Source organism: Gopherus flavomarginatus, chromosome 4 (genome assembly GCF_025201925.1).
Source record: "Gopherus flavomarginatus isolate rGopFla2 chromosome 4, rGopFla2.mat.asm, whole genome shotgun sequence".
Lineage (NCBI taxonomy): Eukaryota > Metazoa > Chordata > Testudines > Testudinidae > Gopherus > Gopherus flavomarginatus.
This window is the reverse complement of record NC_066620.1, coordinates 179,882,602-179,902,592: the sequence shown is the minus strand read 5'-3', so window position 1 is coordinate 179,902,592 and position 19,991 is coordinate 179,882,602. Positions and strand designations below refer to the sequence as shown.

General features: G+C 41.7%; 1 pseudogene; it reads left to right on the top strand.

Annotated features, from left to right (window-relative positions):
• The first annotated feature begins 8,255 nt into the window (after positions 1 to 8,255).
• On the top strand, positions 8,256 to 9,173 carry LOC127050107 (V-set domain-containing T-cell activation inhibitor 1-like; annotated as a pseudogene).
• The last annotated feature ends 10,818 nt before the right edge of the window (positions 9,174 to 19,991 follow it).

The window sequence follows — 19,991 nt, the reverse complement described above, 5'->3', positions numbered from 1 at the left end:
GGGGATTTAAAGGGCCCGGAGTTCCTGCCACTGTGGGGAGCCCCAAGCCCTTTAAATCCCCCCCATCAAAGCCGGTGTGGTCCGGCACGGCGTACTGGCTCTTGCTGGTACGCCATACCGGACCATACCAGCTTACTTTCACCTCTGCATCTTGAGTGCAATTAACTGACTCCACTTGCCAGCAGTAATAGAGTCATAGGACTGAAACGGACCTCAAAAGGTCATGTAGTCCAATCCCCTGCACTCATGGCAGGACTAAGTATTATCTAGACCATTCCTGACAGGTGTTTGTCTAACCTGCTCTTAAAAATCTCCAATGATGGAGATTCCACAACCTCCCTAGGCAATTATTCCAATGCTTAACCACCCTGACAGTTAGGAAGCTTTTCCTAATGTCCACCCTAAACCTCTCTTGCTGCAATTTAAGCCCATTGTTTCTTGTTCTATCCTCAGAGGTTAAGAAGAACAATTCTTCTCCCTCCTTCTTGTAACAACCTTTTAAGTACTTGAAAACTGTTATCATGTCCCCACTCAGGCTTCCCTTTTCCAGACTAAACAAAACCAGTTTTTTAAATCTTCCATCATAGGTCATATTTTCTAGACCTTTAATCAATTTTGTTGCTCTTCTCTGGACTTTCTCCAATTTGTCCACATCTTTCCTGAAGTGTGGTGTCCAGAACTGGACAAAATACTTCAGTTGAGGCTTAATCAGCTTGGAATAGGTGGAAGAATTATTTCTTGTGTCTTGCTTACAACACTCCTGCTAATACATCCCAGAATTATGTTAACTTTTTTTGCAATGGTGTTACACCGTTGACTTATATTTACCTTGTGGTCCACTATGACTCCCAGATCCCTTTCATTCCCCCATTCTGTATATGTGCAACTGATTGTTCCTTTCTAAATGCATTTGTCCTTATTGAATTTCATCCTATTTACTTCAGACCATTTCTCCAGTTTGTCCAGGTCATTTTGAATTTTAATCCTATCCCCCAAAGCACGTACTCTCTATGCCATTATCTAAATCATTGATGAAGATGTTGAACAGAACTGGAACCAGAACTGATCCCTGTGGGACCCCACTCATTATGCCCTTCCAGCTTGACTGTGAACCACTGATAACTACTCTCTGGGAATGATTTTCCAATCAGTTTTGCACCTACCTATAGTAGGTCCCTCTAGGTTGCATTTCCCTAGTATGTTTATGAGAAGGTCATGTGAGACAGTATCAAAAGCTTTACTAAAGTGAAGATATACCACATCTATGTCTTCCTCCCTATCCACAAGGCTTTTTACCCTGTCAAAAAAAGCTATCAGGTTGGTTTGACACAATTTGTTCTTGACAAATCCGCACTGACTGGTACTTATCACCTCATTATCTTCTAGATGTTTGCAAACTGATTGCTTAAATTATTTGCTCCATTATCTTTTTGGGTATAGAATTTAAGCTGACTGGTCTGTAATTCCTCGAGTTGTCCTTATATCCCTTTTTTATAGGTTGGCACCATATTTGCCCTTTCCAATCTTCTGGAATCTCTCCCATCTTCCATGACTTCTCAAAGATAATCACTAATAGCTCAGATATCTCCTCAGTCAGCTCCTTGAGTATCCTAGGATGCATTTCAACAGGCCCTGGTGACTTCCAGACAGCTAATTTGTCTACGTAATTTTTAACTTGTACTTTCCCTATTTTAGCCTCTGATACTGCCTCATTTTCACTCACATTCCCTATGTTAGACGTCTAATCATCACCAACCGTCTTGGTGAAAATTGAAACAAAGAAGTCACTAAGCACCTCTACTGTTTCCACATTTTCTGTTATTATTTCCCTCCCTCATTGTGTAACAGGCCTACCCTGTCTTGTGTCTTCCTCTTGCTTCTAATGTATTTGTAGAATGTTTTCTTGTTACCATTTATGTTTCTAGATAGTTTGATCTTGTTTTGTGCCGTGGCCTTTCTAATTTTGTCCCTACATACTTGTGTTACTTGTTTATATTCATCCTTTGTAATTTGACCTAGTTTCCACTTCTTGTAGGACTTCTTTTTATTTTTAGATCATTGAAGATCTACTGGTTAAGCCAGGGTGGTCTCTTGCCATATTTCCTGTCTTTCCTATGCAATGGGATAGTTTGCTCTTGTGCCATTAATAATGTCTCTTTGAATAATGTCTCATGAGCCCACTTGTACTATATCAGCACATGTCTAGTATGACTTTTTCAAGTTATTCAGTCCTGTACAAGCTCTTAGGGTTGGGCACCTTGCTGAAGTGCTATAGAAGTAATGATCACGACAGGTGATGTGTAATGAATCTGATTAATTTAGAAGCATTTCAAAATAAAATTACATTATGTTCTACTTTTCTTTTCATATCAACCCCAGATGCATTTAGAGGTGTTGCTGTCCATCCTTCCCCTCTTCTCCTTTTGTTCTGTTATTAAAAAAGGAAAATAACAGGATTTGCTGGTAGGACTCTATAATGTCACAAGAGAATTCCCAATGAAGCTAAATTATACAAGCTATATTACAAGTGTTAAAATGAATATTTTTCTGACCCCAATCATTATATTAGATGCAACTTAAAAAAAATTCCTTTCCTACTTGTCATACAGTACCTATACAGATAAATTATTGTTTATCAAATCCCATAAGTAACCCAGGTGAACAGGCAAAACCTTCCCACCTCATTTGCAGTTATTACTGCAAATACAATTGCTGGGTTACACTCCTTATTACCTGCAGAGTCATATTATTAATTATTCATAATTATTTGGATGAGTACCAAATATTCATGATAACTTTGCAAGTTATGAGAGCTTACTGAATTTTAGCATGATTAATTATGCATTTGAAAATACATACTGAGGTTTGATTGTTATTTGCTATTCATTATTTTTACCATTAAAAAAAATCAGTTAATCCCACGGCCTGATCCAAAGCCTACTGATGTCTATGGGAAGTCCATTGACTTCTGTGGATTTTGGATTTTGATCAGCTGCCCCCCTGCCGACCTCGGACTAGAAACAATGTGATGTGATTTACATGATGCACCATCAACACAAATGACAAATAGTCAAAGAGAACACGTTGGGAACAGGGTTTGTCATCGAGTGATTCCATTAACCAAAAGGTAAGCTAAATTCACAGGGTATTATTTATACTGAATAGTTTGACCATTCTGACCCTTCTGTAAGTGTACTTAGAACAAAATAATAAGCCAAAAGGCAAAGCCATCTATATATTGTAGGAAGATTTCACTAGAGAGGTGGGGTTAAAGAAGGGATTTGAAAGTGAAATTAGTAGACTGGAGGAGAGACTGTCTCAAGCATAGGTGGTGGGGAAGAAGATTCAAAGCCAAAAATGGGAGAAGGAGACCAACGGAGCATTTGTATGAGTATAAGACACCAGAATGGGTGTGAGATGAAATGAGAGCAGAATGCAGCAATTCCAACAATCTAACTGAAGCTCCTTGAAAGTAACACACTGCCCTAAACTCACTGTGAGACAGTCTGCAAGTCACTTAACGTCTCTGCGCCTCAGTGCTCTCCCTGTAAAATATAGATAAAGACTTCCTTTGTCTTGTCTACTTAGATTATTGGGTAGGGTGTGTCTCTTACTATGTATATTCACAGCAACTATAGAAATTAAGCCCTTATCTCCACTGGGACCTTTAGGTGTTATGGTTAAGTAAATAATCATCACTAGAAAGTTGCTACTGAAGGTACATCTACACTGCACACCACTTGCAGAGGCCTATACGGTGTGAGTAACTACATGTTGCAATGAAAAGAAATCTGTGTCCACACTGAGATGTGTCAGCAGCTTTGGGTCCTGGTTCGATGGGAAGATCACTCTGCCTCTCAGACTCAGTCTCTCTGCTGTGCCTCTTCCCTTGCAAACACTTTCCCAAACAAGAGTGGAGGTTGCTCACAGTTCCTTCACTGCAGGCGCACCTCAATCAGCTTTAGGCACAGCAATAGTCTCTTCCCTGGCTGCAGTGAAGCCATTAACCATCTCTGAAATACCCCGCTTGATTAAAGCTCTCAGAAGCAGCTTCTGGCTTCCTAAAAGCAGCTCCTGATATGGACATCATTCCGCACCAGCCATCACACTCCTCTCCCAAAATGGAGCCAAGCGCACCTTCTCCCTGCACTCCCAGGGCCACCCAGAGGATTCAGAGGGCCTGGGGCAAAGCAATTTCGGGGGACCCCTTCCATAAAAATAGGTTGCAATACTATAGAATACTATATTCTCGAGGGGGCCCCTGTGGGGCGTGGGGCCTGGGGCACATTGCCCCACTTGCCCCCACCCTGGGCAGCCCTGTGCACTCCCTGGAAGAAGTCTCTCACTCTTTCCTCAAGGCATCATGGGAGTTGTGGTCTCTAAGGCTAGATTGAAGCACACAAGATCTTCCCAACTGGAACACTCACAATAAATTTCAGAGGCCCCTCTAGTAAAGGGGGCCTACCGTTCCTTTTGTTGCGAAATGAGAGAATATATTTAGAAACTTTAACATTGTAACTCACTACCTGCCACCTTCAGATATGTGGACATAACAGCAAGCTAAAACTTTTTTTGTCACTTTCTTAAAGATCTTGTTGCTAAGAATCACAAAATGTTGCTCATTTCCATTACTTCAATTAAGGTCTTGCCAAATTATTTTCTATCTGTGGTTATGAACTATTTGTAGTGTATGTAAAAATAAAAATGTAGGAACCTAAAAGAAAATTAAGGGGCCTGACTTTAGCCTCTATTTTTTTTTTTAAGTCTTGACCTTAGGGTGTTCTTACTCCATGCATAGCTATAACAAGAAAATTGTTTTTTACCTGTCCAAATACCTATAAATAAAAATGCATCAAAACAATCAAAAGGCAGTTGCAATGAAGCATACAGTACACTTACTACTGATAATGAAAAAGCACTAAACACAGAGTTATGATTTAATATAGGAAGATGATTAATATTTGAAGAAAGAGCCAGACTTTGTAATTCAGAAGTAACCATGCTCAAGTCAAGGGAGTTATAGTGCTATAAAACAGACATCAATGAGACTGAAATATGGCCCCCAAATTTGTTTAGTACAATGAAACTCTTTAAAGTTTACATTCTGGCATCTTTTTTACCCCCAAGTAACAGTATTTTCACATCTCCTTAACTTGGCAAAAGAACGTGAGAGGAATATTCTTTATCTCTCTCTGTTTAGTCTTTCACTAGAAACTCTTGCCCTGATGATAAGGCTCATCCTAGGCTCATTGCATTCTGGTAAGGAATTTGACTTACATGTATATCATATACTCTGACAAGATACGTAACTTTTAATAATACACAATCCTGACAGATCCATTCCATATATCTTGCATTTAATCATAATATTTGGACATTTAGCAGGATATAAAATTAACAAGTGCAAACTCAATAAACCAGACTGCCACAAATTACTCAAAATCCCATTTGAGATATTAGATTTTTTTATAGAATTACAAAAAGTTAGTGGTTGTGGAAAATGCAATATATGTAAGATATTTGGGTTTTAGTAAAGCATTTGACATTGTATCTCACAAAATCTAAATTAAAAATTAATTCAAATTGGCTTGGACAGTGACGTTGACACATACTCTCACTATCAATTAATGATTATGAATCCTTAATGTGCCAAATTGTGAGATGGTATCTAGTGGAGATGCTAAAGGAATACATTAGAGCTTGTTTTATTTAACATCTTCAATAATGATTGGAAAAGGGAGGAAATAGCATGTTAGGACACGTCATTCATAAGGCAAGGTCCTCACCTAGAATAAATCTTCACTGACCCACTTGTATAAGAGGGGCTATGTCTGTCCATTAACATCCAGAAAAGACAATTATGATAATCTAGTCTAACCTCCTGTGTAACACAGGCCATAGAATTTCACCCACAGATTCCTACATTAAGCTCATAACTTCTCACTGAGCTAGAGAATCTCTTTGGAAAGACATCTATGTGATGCTGTTCTGGCAGGCAAATAGTAAGGACAGAGAAATCAACCAACAGGAACTAAAGGAATTACAAATATGGGCAGAAAATAGCAAAATAAGATTAAATGTAGAAAAAATGAAAGTTAATATATCAGGAGAAAAACAATCTGAATCAGACACTGAGCACTATTTTCAAATCTAGTTCCTTAACATTCGTCTCCTAATTCCATTTGGGAGTTGCCTGATTTTCAGAAGTTCTGAGCACTATGGTTCCCATTGACTTCATCTAGTTATGTCTCTTTCTGCCTCCCCTTTTTTCCTCCCCTCCCCCCAGGAATTAATACCAATGTTCTATTCAAACAAATGTCCCTTAGTCTCACCAGAGAGCAACATTAGGTCTTCTTCTTCCGGGCTAGAAGAGAAATTACCATAATTAACTTAACTAAAAGAACAATGTTTCTATCTAGAAGACTTCCTTTTATGAACCCTCCCCATATATTTTACCTTTTGGAAACTGAAGCTGTATTATATCTTGTTAGATTCTATATTTGTTTGACTACCAATTTGGAGTGCAGAAATATGTCACTATTCTAAGAGTTAAAAAGCTGGTTTATTTTATTTTAAGAACCTATCATTCTGTATTGGTAAGAAGAATAAAGATTTATTATTTTGCTAGACTTATGTATTCATGCTGGCTGGAATGTCGGACATGCTCTAATGTTTGTGTCTGGCCAGTAAAGGGGTTATATATCACTCATAGTTAACAAGATTCTACCTTATCTCAAGAAGAGGAGGCTATGTGCCATGCCACATATGAACAATAATGACCAGGATGCCCATTGTTTAAAGGTTAGTAATTAAGACAAAGTGCATACAAATATGCTGCAATCAGAACTAATAGCAGGATAAACAACATTCCAAAGGACCATCTCATTCTCTACAATATATATAGATAGAGATAGAGACAGAAATATATATCACCTGGGAAACTATCATATATATTGTATTATTTAAATTGTACCCACTTGAAACATTGGAAAACCTAGTGCGACAGAGAACAGACTTCATTTTATTGTTCAATTGCATTTCTAAAATATTAATTAATGTACTGAAGGACACCATGAAATGTCACAGTGTACTCAGGGAAATGCATATCCTTGAAGTCTTCAATGTCCAACAAAGCTATCTTCTTTAGGGCTTTAGACTGCAGGAGCCATGTGATAGAGGAAGTCTTTGTGATAGAGAGAGACAAAACTACATCTAGTTAGGAACTGCAGAAAACAACCTAGAGAGGCTATGAGAAGAAAACTGAGAAAGGGCTGGGGAAGAGGCCTAGACACAGACAGCAGAAATGGATGAAGAAATGATCAGGTCATTGAAACAGAGCTTGAAGAAATCCTAGACTAAGCATCTGCTTCCTTTTAGGGCCCCAAAGTCAGAACCCTTCAGAAATGGGGAGGGAAGAAGTCCCCCTTCTCCCAGTCCTTCCTACAGTCAAGTGGAAGCTGGTCATGACCCTGGCAGAAACCCTAGGACAGGGGTCTCGAAGTCCCAGCCTGCGGGCCATCTGTAGCCTGAGAACCTCCCCACTGTGGCCCGTGGAGGACAGACCCCTGCAGCTCCCATTGGCTGGGGAGAGGGACATAGATACCATCACTAGTCTCTGGGCAGAGTCAGCCATGGAGGCAGCATCATTAGTTGCTGGGCAGAGTCAACCATGGAAGCAGTGTCACTTTTTTCCACAATGAATATAAACAAGTCAAAATACTGAACACAACTATCTGATGTACACCTTGCTGCAATCCTGAAGGTTTCAACTGCTCAGTCACTGAGGCCAAACATCAACAAACTGACAGAAGTGAAGCATTGCCAGGTGTCTGGCACATACTAAAAATTCTCTGGCAAGCGAAGAATTATATAAAATTGTTTGACAGTTTTATTATTTCTAAGAAATTCAAAATAAAAAAATACAATTATAAACATTTTCTTTTCTGAACACCATCTTCAGTGACATTATTGGCCCACTGGGAAGATTTGAGGGCTGGCACTGGCCCTAAGGTAAATTGAGTTTGAGATTCCTGCCCTTGGACTAAAGCAGTTGAAGTTAGCCAGCTACAATTTAGTTAGGACTTCTGCAAGAAAGGAAAGGAAGGCCTTGGGGAGCCTGCTATTGAATGGCAAAATACCCTAGTGAAGGGGCTGTGCTGACAAATAGGTGTCTCAAAGAGAAGGAGGCTGTACTGAACACTATACTGGATTTTTATGCATCCAACATTTTGCCTGTCTGAACCAGTCCCATTGCCATGGCTTCACTGGGTCATGTCATTTTCTGGATCATGATCATCATCATAACAATCCAGGCAGCAGTGATTGTGCTGTGCTGATCATTGAGTTTGGTGTCTCAGGGAGACATTCTACCAGCATCACAATCTCTCCTGGGAACATCAGGGAGAATGGCATCAAGCTTTTGAACCTGACATCAAGCTCAGCAACACAGAAATTTGGTGGACTAAAGTTAGGGTTTCTGGAGTGGTTCATGAGTTTAATGGTTACAAGGACCACCTAAAGGACCCAGATGAAATGTTCAAGGGCCAGACAGTGGTATTTGCAGAGCAGGTGATTGGTGGAAATGCTCCTTAATGCTGAGAGGTGTGCAGCTCTCCGATGCTGTCATCTACAGGTGCTCTATCACCACTTCCAAAGGGAATTGAGAGGCAGGGCTGCAATATATGACTGGAGTCTTCAGCTCTCTGTAGGTGCAAGTGGAGTACAATATCAGTACAAACACCCTGCAAGGTGAGGCTCCTCAGTGGTTCCCTTAACCTTTTGTGATATGAACCTGCAAAATAACACAAGACAACTTATTTGAGGTCTCCAACATGAGCTGCAAGCTGTATTCTAAGAACAATGATGGCAGTGTCTGCTTTGCACAATATTACAGCTAATGATACCTATACCTGTGTAATAAAAAATAACATCGCTAAAGCTATGGGGACATCAAAGTGACAGTTTCCAGCATTGAGAAGATGGTCCACTTGCAGCTATTGAACTTGAACATGGCATCAAACTCCTTATTGTCTTTACTGGATGTTTCTACCTTTCAGGTACTTGATGTCTTGTTATGCTTAATCTCCATAAAGACAAATGCAGAGGAGTTGGACATGGAGGACAAATACCACAGCTGTGAGAAAAATTCAATCTTACTTTCCCTACTGAACTGAGAACTGTCACTATAGCCATGTACGGGCCTTAGGGTATATAGTGGAACTAATATGAAGCTGCTGCTGCTGCTGCTTCATGTGTGCTTTGCTGCTGTTATTGGGTTGGTTTGTTCATAGATATGGATAAGATTAAAAAAATCAGAGATGACAGACTGTTGATTTTTTCTTGCATCTGAGAGGTGACAAATTCCACATGGATACCTGAATGGATTAATTGGGAAGGAAGAAGATCTAATCAGAGGTGCAATATATATTTGCTTACCTGGATAACTTAGTGATCAAAACTTTATCTGTGGCTCTTTATCTGAAGGCTCTATCCAAGGTTGCAACTGAAAAAAAGGATTTGCCACACTGGAACAGATAATTTGTCCCTTGAGTTCAGAATATTAGAATAATATGTAAATTGCATATTGCATTTCTTAAAATAACTTGTAAGATTTGATTATCCATGCCTCTCTTTAGAATTCTATTTCAGTAAAACAGTGGTTAAAGGTGATAAAAGCCTTGTTGGAATCATAGTTTGTTTGGGCTTTTTGTTTAAGTCTCTTATTTGACCTCAAAAGGAATGGAGTCTGAGCAGCCCTAATTTAGCCAGATGGCTAACTTACACTACCACAGCAATTGAGAGGGAAATTGATGGACAGCTGGGGTAAACACTCAGGCAATAGCTGTCACTGATAGCCCCTTTAGAGGGTTAAATGTGCTAATAAAGTTTGACTGCAATATTTAGTAAAGTGTACCAAAGTCCTTCCACAGTGACTCCAGAAAGACTTTAAGGTAGGCTGTAGAGAATTTAGATGCTACTTAAATATAACCAATGACAAAACTCCCATTGACTGCAGTGGGGACAGGATTTTACCCTGGGACTGGTATCGCCTGAGCAATTCTTCTTGCACATATATATACCTAAATGCACAATCTAGTCCTCACTGTAAATAACATATCTTTATTGTTATTACAACCCAACAGGATATCTAGCGTGCCTACAAAATATTAATATTAATAATAATAATAATAATAATAATAAATATTTGACTATTGTCCTTATGTAATAGCCTCAAATTTCCTATGTTTCATTTGCATTCCTGCAAAATTCTTTCTGTGGTATTTATTTGAATCAACATTAGCTCGCAATAATATTTTCATTATTTTGAAAAAAGGAACATAACTAAAATCATCCCAATCAATATGAAATTTCCTTACAATTTATGTGGCTTCTGAAATTCAAAAGGCTTTCTAGATTATAGTAAAAATAGAAATCAATCTATTTGTTTCTTTAGGTAACATAATTGTTCAGAATATGTTTACTGTGGTAGATTTAGAGAAAACAGTGAACATAATTACACTATAGTAGTTCACCTATAAATGATCGAGTGCAGCATACCAGAACATATGAAGCTCCAATTCCAGATGACATTTTATAGAGAAAATAGACTCTGAATTATTTTAATTCTGAGCCAGAACAGTGAGCTGTCAATTATAACTAAAATAATTTTACCAAGAATGGTTTGCATAAACTTTGGGAGCGGAGATCAGAGTTCTTCTGAGCTACGAGATTACATATTATTCTTGTATGTGAGGAAAAAATTACTAAACTTAGCTCCATGAATTGTGTTCAGATTAGTATGAAAAGCAAAGTGTTAAATAATCTACTGCTATACTTGTGATTTTCACTAATATCTTTCAAGTTTTTACTATTTGTAGCTAAAATAGCAATGAGTTGGTGACAATGCTATGTCATGTTCCCTGCTGCGTTGGTTGCATTACCAGTAAGACCTCCATAAATAGTCTATTTCTGGAAATGATCTTTCAGTATAATGATGATTTGCTGCTGATTATTTTTTGATAATTATTGATAGTTTAAGTTAAGGCTATTTGCATTTCTTCTGCACCTCTCTGAATTACACAAGAAAATTAATTCAAAATAGTTACTGAGATTAAGGACTATTTTTTTTTTTTAAGCATTACGCTATACAGATGTAAGCAGAGTCAGGATGAGCTCTACCCTGACATCTGGTGGTGAATTATGGGGAGTGTGGAAAGAATCTCAGGGAGTGTGGAAAGGAATTTCAGGTATTTGCATTGGCACACCCACCCCACCTAGCATAAGCCCATGGCAGCCTGGGATGGTTATTTTGACAGCTGGGATCCCCAATTTCTTTGTTATTGGGGAAGGAGGAAAAAAGTGCTGTCACCCTAATTATGTGAATGAGGAACTATGAGACTGCTTTATGACAGAAGTGACTCAACCTAAATTAAGTAGTACTTGCTAGACAAGGGACATGGGTTCCAACACCCAGTGAATGGAGAGAGGTTGGGGACTGGTGTGTGGACCTGATGGTATGGGCCCCCTTTTGAGGGCCTGGAACACCAATGGCACATCCTCCTTTCTCCACTGTTAAAGAGTAGAGCTAATTCTGATTCCATTAGGAGTCCACCTAGAGACTGCTGAGCTGAATTCATGTTGGGCCAATGTTGCACTAGCAGCAGGACTCCCCTACTAGGAGCTGAAATCACTGAGTGCTGTGTTAACTACTGGGGGAGCCTGAAGACCTATCACTAAGTGGTGAGCAGAGCAGTTTGCAGCATGTGAGAGCAGCCCATGGAACAGTGAGCGGAGTGGAGAGGTTTGCAGGGATGGCCGGAGTGGCTCACGGGTTGGCTGGAGGAGCGGCACAGCTGGTGTAGTGGAGCTGGTTGTGGTGAAGGCTGCAGCAGAACTCCACAGAGAGGCAGAGCAGTTGTCCCTGGCCCACATAAGGTGCCCCTTAACACCCTGTGTGGGCTTCCCCTCCCCCCATTTCCACCCAGGCTGTGGGAGGTAAAAATCTACAGATAAACTTTTGAACTCTGGGGTGGCACTGACCAGAGACTTTCAGGTTGTTGGACTTTGGGGTGATTGGACTTCAGACCCTAAGGGGGAAAGGACATTGCCAGACGTACTTGGAGGTGGGTTTTTTTTGCTTATGGTTTGTGTTATAATCCTGTTTGTGGTATTTCTCCAATGTGATGCCGCATTGTTTCCCTCCTTTATTAAAAGGATTTTGCTACACTCAGACTCCGTGCTTGTGAGTGGGGAAGTATTGCCTCCTAGAGGCGCCCGGGGGGTGTGATATGTAAGTGTCCCAGGTCACTGGGTGGGGGCTCGAGCCGATTATGCATTGTGTTATTGAAACTGAACCCCTGGATACTGAACCCGGCCCTTGTTGCTGCCAACTCAGAGGGGCAGAAGGGTTACGTAAGTATTACTATGATAAATACTCAAGTGGAAGTGCACTGGATCTTTGTGCGGCGCTGTGTGTGTGTGTTCCTGAAGGCTACTCACTCTACCATTATATTCCCAACCTCTTATATGGGGAGAAAGACATGGAGAAATTTTACTAAACAATAAGGAAATGATCTTTCTTCTTAAGAGGACAGTCTTTCCTTTGCTTTTCCCCCCCTTGGTTGAAGAAGTTAAATTTATAAGAATTATACTTTATTTAAACTCTGTGGGACAGATATCCAACTGGTGAGGGAACTCGCAACTTCAGTGGAGTTGTACTTTTCCATGTCAGTTGCAAATTTGGTCCTGTAGCATTTGGAAAGTATTATTTTTGAGGGCATCTGAGGTCTAGTTGATCCCCTCTCACAAGTTAGAGAGCCCTCTGGCCTGCTTTAACTTACATTGGCTGGTAACAACTCTTTGAGGGGTTGTTAAGCAACTAGAAGTAGCCAGAGTTTCTCTAGTTTCCTGCTGCCAGTCCCAGCCAGGGACTGCACTGAAGCAAGTAATCGAAAATCCCTCTGGCAGGGGAATTACAATCTTCCCTGTTAGGACAGCCTTCTGCTCCTCTTATGCCATAAAACCAGATCCTCAGCTAGCATAACTTGGTGTTTCCCCCACTGACTTCAGTGATTGCACCAGCTGAACACTTGGCCCTAGTAGCAGTACAAAAGTTGCAGAGAAGGGGTCAGGATCTCACTCAGTCTTTTTATTTTAAATGTTCAGCACATAAGAGCTCAAATATCGATACTGGTGCCCTAAAGGAGAAATATGGCAACTGAGGTTTTGTAGACTTTCTGCAGAACCCTCAGGGCTGGCCAACAATATTCTGGGGCTGCCACTTTTTTCCATGCCTCTTCTCCCTCCGAGAATAATGTCAGTCATGATACTACTAGTTATAAATTCTGTTGTCCTAAAAATCACCAACACACTTCATCCAATATCACTGAAGTACTACTATCTTTATTTATTCTTTGTTCTAATGATTTTAATGTCTTGGCACCTTTATCTGGAGTATTTTTAAGTCTGTCTTTTTTTTTAAAGTGCAAATTGCTATTATATATTTGCTATACTATGTGCTAGTTTCATAGAATCATAGAAGAAGAAGATTAGGGTTGGAAGAGACCTCAGGAGGTCATCTAGTCCAATCCCCTGCTCAAAGCAGACCAACCCTAACTAAAACATCCCAGCCAGGCCTTAAAAATCTCTAAGGATGGAGATTTCACCACCTCCCTAGGTAACCCATTCCAGTGCTTCACCATACTCCTAGTGAAAAAGTTCCTAATTCCTTGTTCTGTCATCTGCCACCACTGAGAATAGCCTAGCTCCATCTTCTTTGGAATCCCCCTTCAGGTCGTTGAAGGCTGCTATCAAATCCCCCTTCACTATTCTCTTCTGCAGACTAAATGAGACCAGTTTCCTCAGCCTCTCCTTGTAAGTCATGTGCCCCATCCCCCTAACAATTTTTGTTGCCCTCTTCTGGACTCTCTCCAGTTTGTCCACATCCTTTCTGTAGTAGGGGGCCCCAAAACTGATCGCAATACTCCAGATCTGGCCTTGCCTGTGCCAAACAGAGGGGAATAATCACTTCCCTCGATCTGCTGGTAAGGCTCCTCCTCACGGAGTCCAATATGCTGTTAGCCTTCTTGGCAGCAAGGGCACACTGTTAACTCATACCCAGCTTCTCATCCACTGTAATCCCCAGGTCCTTTTCTGCAGAACTGCTTAGCCAGTCAGTCCCCAGCCTGTAGCAGTGCATGAGATTCTTCCATCCTAAGTGCAGGACTCTGCACTTGTCCTTGTTGAACCACATGAGATTTATTTTGGCCCAATCCTCCAATTTGTCTAGGTCACCATGGACTCTATCCCTACCCTCCAGTGTATCTACTTCTCCCCCCAGCTTAGTATCATCTGCAAAGTTGCTGAAGGTGCAATACATCACATCATCCAGATCATTAATGAAGATGTTGAACAAAACTGGCCCCAAGAGTGAACCCTGAGGCACTCCGCTTGATACCATCTGCCAATTAGACATCGAGCTGTTGATCACTACCCATTGAACCTGATGATCTAGCCAGGTTTCTATCCACCTTATAGTCCAGTTCAACCATTCCATACTTTTTTAACTGGCTGGCAAGAAACTGTGGGAGACCGTATCAAAAGCTTTGCTAATGTCAGGATATATGATGTCCACCGCTTTCTCCATATCCATGTTTCCTCTTTCTACACCTCAAAATTACATATTGTGATAAACTCAGGACAGACAGCTGCAAGGGAGGGGTAGGAGTCAGTACCAGAAGGTTAAAAGGCCCTCCCCCTTATCAACTGAGAGGCAACCACAGGTCAATCAGGTTCAGCTGGGAAAGGTTACCAAGGTAGCAAATTAGAATCAGCTGAGGGGGGAGCTGCCTGAGGTTAACTGGGACCAGCTGATTCCAACTTGGGGCTGCCTGAGACCTTTTTAAACCCTTCCCTGTGGAAGGAAGGGGAGGAGAGTAGAGAGAGAAGAAGCCCTGCTGCCAGGAGTGCAGGAGCAGAAAAACAGCGAGACCCTTCAGGAGGACAGGCAGTACTTTCTCCCACAAGGGGGTAAGAGTTCGCTAGCCAGGACTAGTGGAGATACGGAGAGTAAAAACTTCCCTTGTGTCACAAGGGGGACTGCATTACCTAAGCCTGTCTCACCAGGGCTAAAAGCAGCAGAGACTGGGGAGACTGAGAAGGTGCCTTGCCACAATATACAAAGGGTGTACTCGGATGTTTTTCATTATATATGAAGTGTAAATCACAGCTGGAGGCAGGATACTGGACTTGACAGGCCAGCAGTCTGATCCAGTAAGGAAATCCTAGTTTCCTTCCTTGTTTTTTTTAACTGGTAAGCAAGATGCCATTTTAAAAATTGAATCAAAAAATGTCATTTCCCTCAGAGTAAAGTTGAAATGCCTTGATGCAGCTTCAAGCAAGATCTTTGTGCAACATTAGCACAGGTAACATCAAAAGAGATTTAACATAAAAGCTATAGATCAGGTTTTTTTTTCTTGTTTCCTGTGCATATTGACAGGAGATTTGTCTTCTCTTCTAAGTTGTGAAAAAGAAGAAGAGCTACTTATTATAAGAAAAAAAAGACTGATGCAATATTTCTCCCTATTTTCTTAAAAGATCACATTACAGCCTGGGGTGGCATTATAATGAGGTAAGTTACAGTTATGGCAATGAATTCTCATCTCCTGCTCGTAAATCTCAGAGGGATAAATCTTTCTCATTTCAACACTATTACTCATCATCTACAGTTCAAGAATGATTTCCAATGTGTCCCACATCAAAACAATTTTTCACGTACTTTAGAAAAAAAGTACACCTTGTCCAGTATGGTGTTGCTATTCATTACAGGTAAAATTCTCCTTCGGTGCAGAGCAGACACAGGCAGGGGCACCCCCAGGCCCCAGCACGCCAAGTGCGTGCTTGGGGTGGCAAGCCACGGGGGGTGCTCTGCCGGTCGCCAGGAGGGTGGCAGGCAGGGTGCCTTCGGCGGCATGCCTGTGGAGAGTCTGCAGATCCCGTGGCTCTGGTGGTCCACCAAAGCCACGGGACCAGCGGACCCTCCGCAGGCACACGCCTGTGGGAGGTCCACCGGAGCCGCGAGACCGACGACCGGCAGAGTGCCCCCCATGGCATGCTGCCGTGCTTGGGGCGGCGAAATGTCTAGAGCCACACCTGGACACAAGGCTGCCTGTGTACCCCTTGCACACCACAGACTTGGGTGCCTCTCCCTCCTGGGTGGCCTCCCTCATTCACAGACCTACAGGCTGCCCTCTGCAGTAACCATTTACTGATAGCCCCTGATTTCACCAAGGAATTTATCCTGCAGATGGATGCATCAGAAGTAGAGTTGGGGGCCATTCTATCACAGATGGTTGGAAAGGAGGAACAACCAATTCTCTACCTCAGTAGGAAATTCCTTCCGAGGGAATAAAAATATGCAGTGGTGGAGAGAGAGTGCCTCGCCGTAAAATGGGCCATGGAAGCATTGCGCTACTACTTGTTCGGGTGCAGATTTGTCCTTGTGACGGCCCATGCCCCTCTTCAATGGATGCAGTGGAACAAGGAGAAGAACACAAGGGTGACCAGGTGGTTCTTATCCCTCCAACCTTTCCATTTCTGTGTGCAACACAGAGCAGGGAGCCATCATGGCAATGTCGATGGCTTGTCACGTGTGCACTGTCTGACATCCAAAGCTGCCCAACCCCTTGGTGTTGAGCAGGGGGGAGGGATATGTGACAGACCCAAACCAGTGGGGTACAGGAGTCTGGTAGAGGGCAAATATACTGGTCACTGGAAGAGTAGTTTTCTGTTCCCTGAGTGACCAGAGCAGGGGCTGCACTAGAATAATCAGGAACCTGCTAGAACCAGTTAAGGCAGAGAGGCTGATTAGATCACCTGCAGCTAATCAAGGCAGGCTAATCAGGGCATCTGGGTTTAAAAGGGAGCTCACTCCAGTCAGGTGGGGAGGAGCCAGAGGAGAGGAAGTGCGTGTGAGGAGCTGGGAGCAAGAGTGAGAGAGTGTGCTGCTGGAGGACTAAGGAGTACAAGCGTTATCAGACATCAGGAGGAAGGTCTTGTGGTGAGGATAAAGAAGGTGTTTGGAGGAGGCCATGGGGAAGTAGCCCAGGGAGTTGTAGCTGTCATGCAGCTGTTACAAGAGGCACTATAGACAGCTGCAATCCACAGGGCCCTGGGCTGGAACCTGGAGTAGAGGGCGGGCCCGGGTTCCCCCCAAACCTCCCAACTCTTTATCAGACACAGGAGGAGTTGACCCAGACTGTGGGGAAGATCACTGAGGTGAGCAAATCTGCCAATAAGCACAGGACCCACCAAGGTAGAGGAGGAACTTTGTCACACAATGAACATTGGGATCTGTACTTTTCTCTGTGTATGCACATGCAACAATATCCACTGACAATAAGAATGATGTGCACATATACAAAAGATAATAGGATCTTCAGTCATAGCCATCACAGACAAATCAAAATACATAGAGTTTCTATTTTATTTTATTTTTTAAGTAAGGAATGTCACGGTAGTGATAGATTTTGCAAAATTAGTGTGGTGAACTACCATAGTGATTAAACTAAATAAAAAAAAGTCAGTAGTTTGTATCTCAGGAAGATTGGATTTCATCTCCTCACAAACACGCAAGAAACTGACACCATGGACTTATTTATAGTCACAGGAACAATAAGATGTTTGCACTCTTTTATGAGTTTAAAACAGTGCCCAATTTAAACTTTACCCATAGATGTTTCCAGTTCAATCACTGGTACTTAGGGGTAACTTTTCAGTGCTATGAACAATAGATAATGTGCAAAAATGTGTGCATGCATACTGATAATGTAATTGATGTATTTGCACATGTGGAAAAGGTAACCGTGTATATATGTAACCCTTCTGCCAGGCGAAGCCAGAAGCAACCAGGGCTGGGTTCAATATCTAGGGGTTCCTTTCCATCAATACAACACAGAACCGCCTCAAGCCCCCACCCAGTAACCTGGGAAAATTACACACCACCCTGGGCACCTCAGAGGCAATACTTCCCCACTCACAAGCAGAGTGTAAAAAAGAAACGTTTAATAAAAGGAGGGAAGTAACTCAGTGTTAATTTGGGAAAACACCACAAACAGGGTTCATAAGCATAAACTATGAGCAAAAGACCCACACCCAAGTAAGTTGAGCAGTGTCCTTTTCCCCTCAGGTTCTTAAGTCCAGCAACCAAAAAGTGCCTTTAGTGTGCCCATCCCTTCTCTGCATCCCACTCACAGTTGCTGTCCTTGGTCAGTGCAGACCCAGAGTTCACAGGTGCATCTGCAAAATTCCCATCCCAGCTGGGGTGGAGGTAAAGAGGCTCCTTACTTGCTCCACTGCTCAGACACCCATCCACCACTCCTCTCTGCCAGTCACTTTGCTGGCCGTTTGCTCTGCTCACCACCTCACCAGCCACTTGTTTGCCAGCCAACTGTCAGTCACTTTCTGCTGCCACCTGCCTCTGCTGTGACATCTGCACATCAGTCTCTTAGTGATTTTCAGCTCTTTGCAAGGTGGGCAGAAACACTGCCCCCTCTCAAGTTATTTCAGCAATAGAGCATTTAAAATAACAAAAGAGGCTCCTAATGAAGGTTATTTACTGCTTTCTTTGAGCAGTGGGCAGGAACAGGTCAAACCAGTCTGGGGATTCTTAGGAAGAAGCCCCACATTGTCTGGATAGAACATCTATCCTCACCCTTCTTATTTTTACAGAGCTCTGGCATTTGAGCCTCTGGCTTAACGAGGTCTTTTCAGCTGAAGGTGACCTCCCTCATTTGGAACAGGTTAAGCACAGTCCTTCTTCCCTGTATTCCTATAATAATTACAATATTTTGGTAACAGCATTTCACTACCCCTACATCCAATACTAACATGATTTGTACCCAACATCACCAGCCAAAATTGATTACTTTGACACTGCTCTGTGTGCTGAATATCTGAGCAGAGCAAGAGCAAACTATATTTACATAAACACACTCAAAGTCTGTCCCTCTCCCAGCTAGATCTCAGAAGAGCATGCTTATCCTGCTTACATATAAATGAGTCAATAGATGCACAGTTACCAGATTTGCATGTACAAAATACAGCTTTATACACAAGTACCAGGAGCTTTCAGGAATTTGTGCATATTTTTGTGATTATGTCTGTTGCACCCAGCTCTGAAAAGAGTGGTGTTTAAAGTTAGTACACCTCTACCTTGATATAACACTGTCCCTGGGAGCCAAAAAAATCTTACTGCTTTATAGGTGAAACCGTGTTATATTAAACTTGCTTTAATCCACTGGAGTGCGCAGCCCCCCCCCCCCCCCGAGCACTGCTTTACCGCCTTATATCCAAATTCGTGTTATATCGGGTGGCGTTATATCGAGGTAGCAGTGTATTATTACTCATCTCTTTCTACTTGACTATTTATAAGACCCCTAGAAACATATTGAGTATTCCCATGCAATGAAGGAATAGCAATAGCAAACTTATTTTTTCGCATTTTTCTTTATTTAACTATTTGTGAGTGTTAATACTGAAAAATAAGGGATGTGCTTAAACCTGCAGAAACCTACCATACAAGGAGAAAAGGCTACTGCCTAAGGGAACTTAAAGTGGAACAGACTGACTGAGTAATTCTGGCGTGCACAGTCCTTTTACACTAAGGGGATTTTGTTCCTAACACCAGTGTTTACTGGATGCTGCAAAGATTCTTCACACTGTGTTGTCTAACTCTACTGAGAACAGAGTTAATTGTCCCTAATGGGAGGTTTGGTTTTTCAACACATCTGAAAAATTAGTCCACTTTTATTTAAGTGGCTAACTCTAGGCACCCAAGTTTGCAAATGTTGGCCTAAATGACTTGAGTTTGCTCTGGCCTTTAATCAATTTCTATAGTCATTTTCTGTTTCAACAAAGCAATGTAAACTTTCGCTTTAAAGAGGAATTTTCATATTGGACACATTTTTGAAAGTATGTTATCAGTAGTTTTCTGT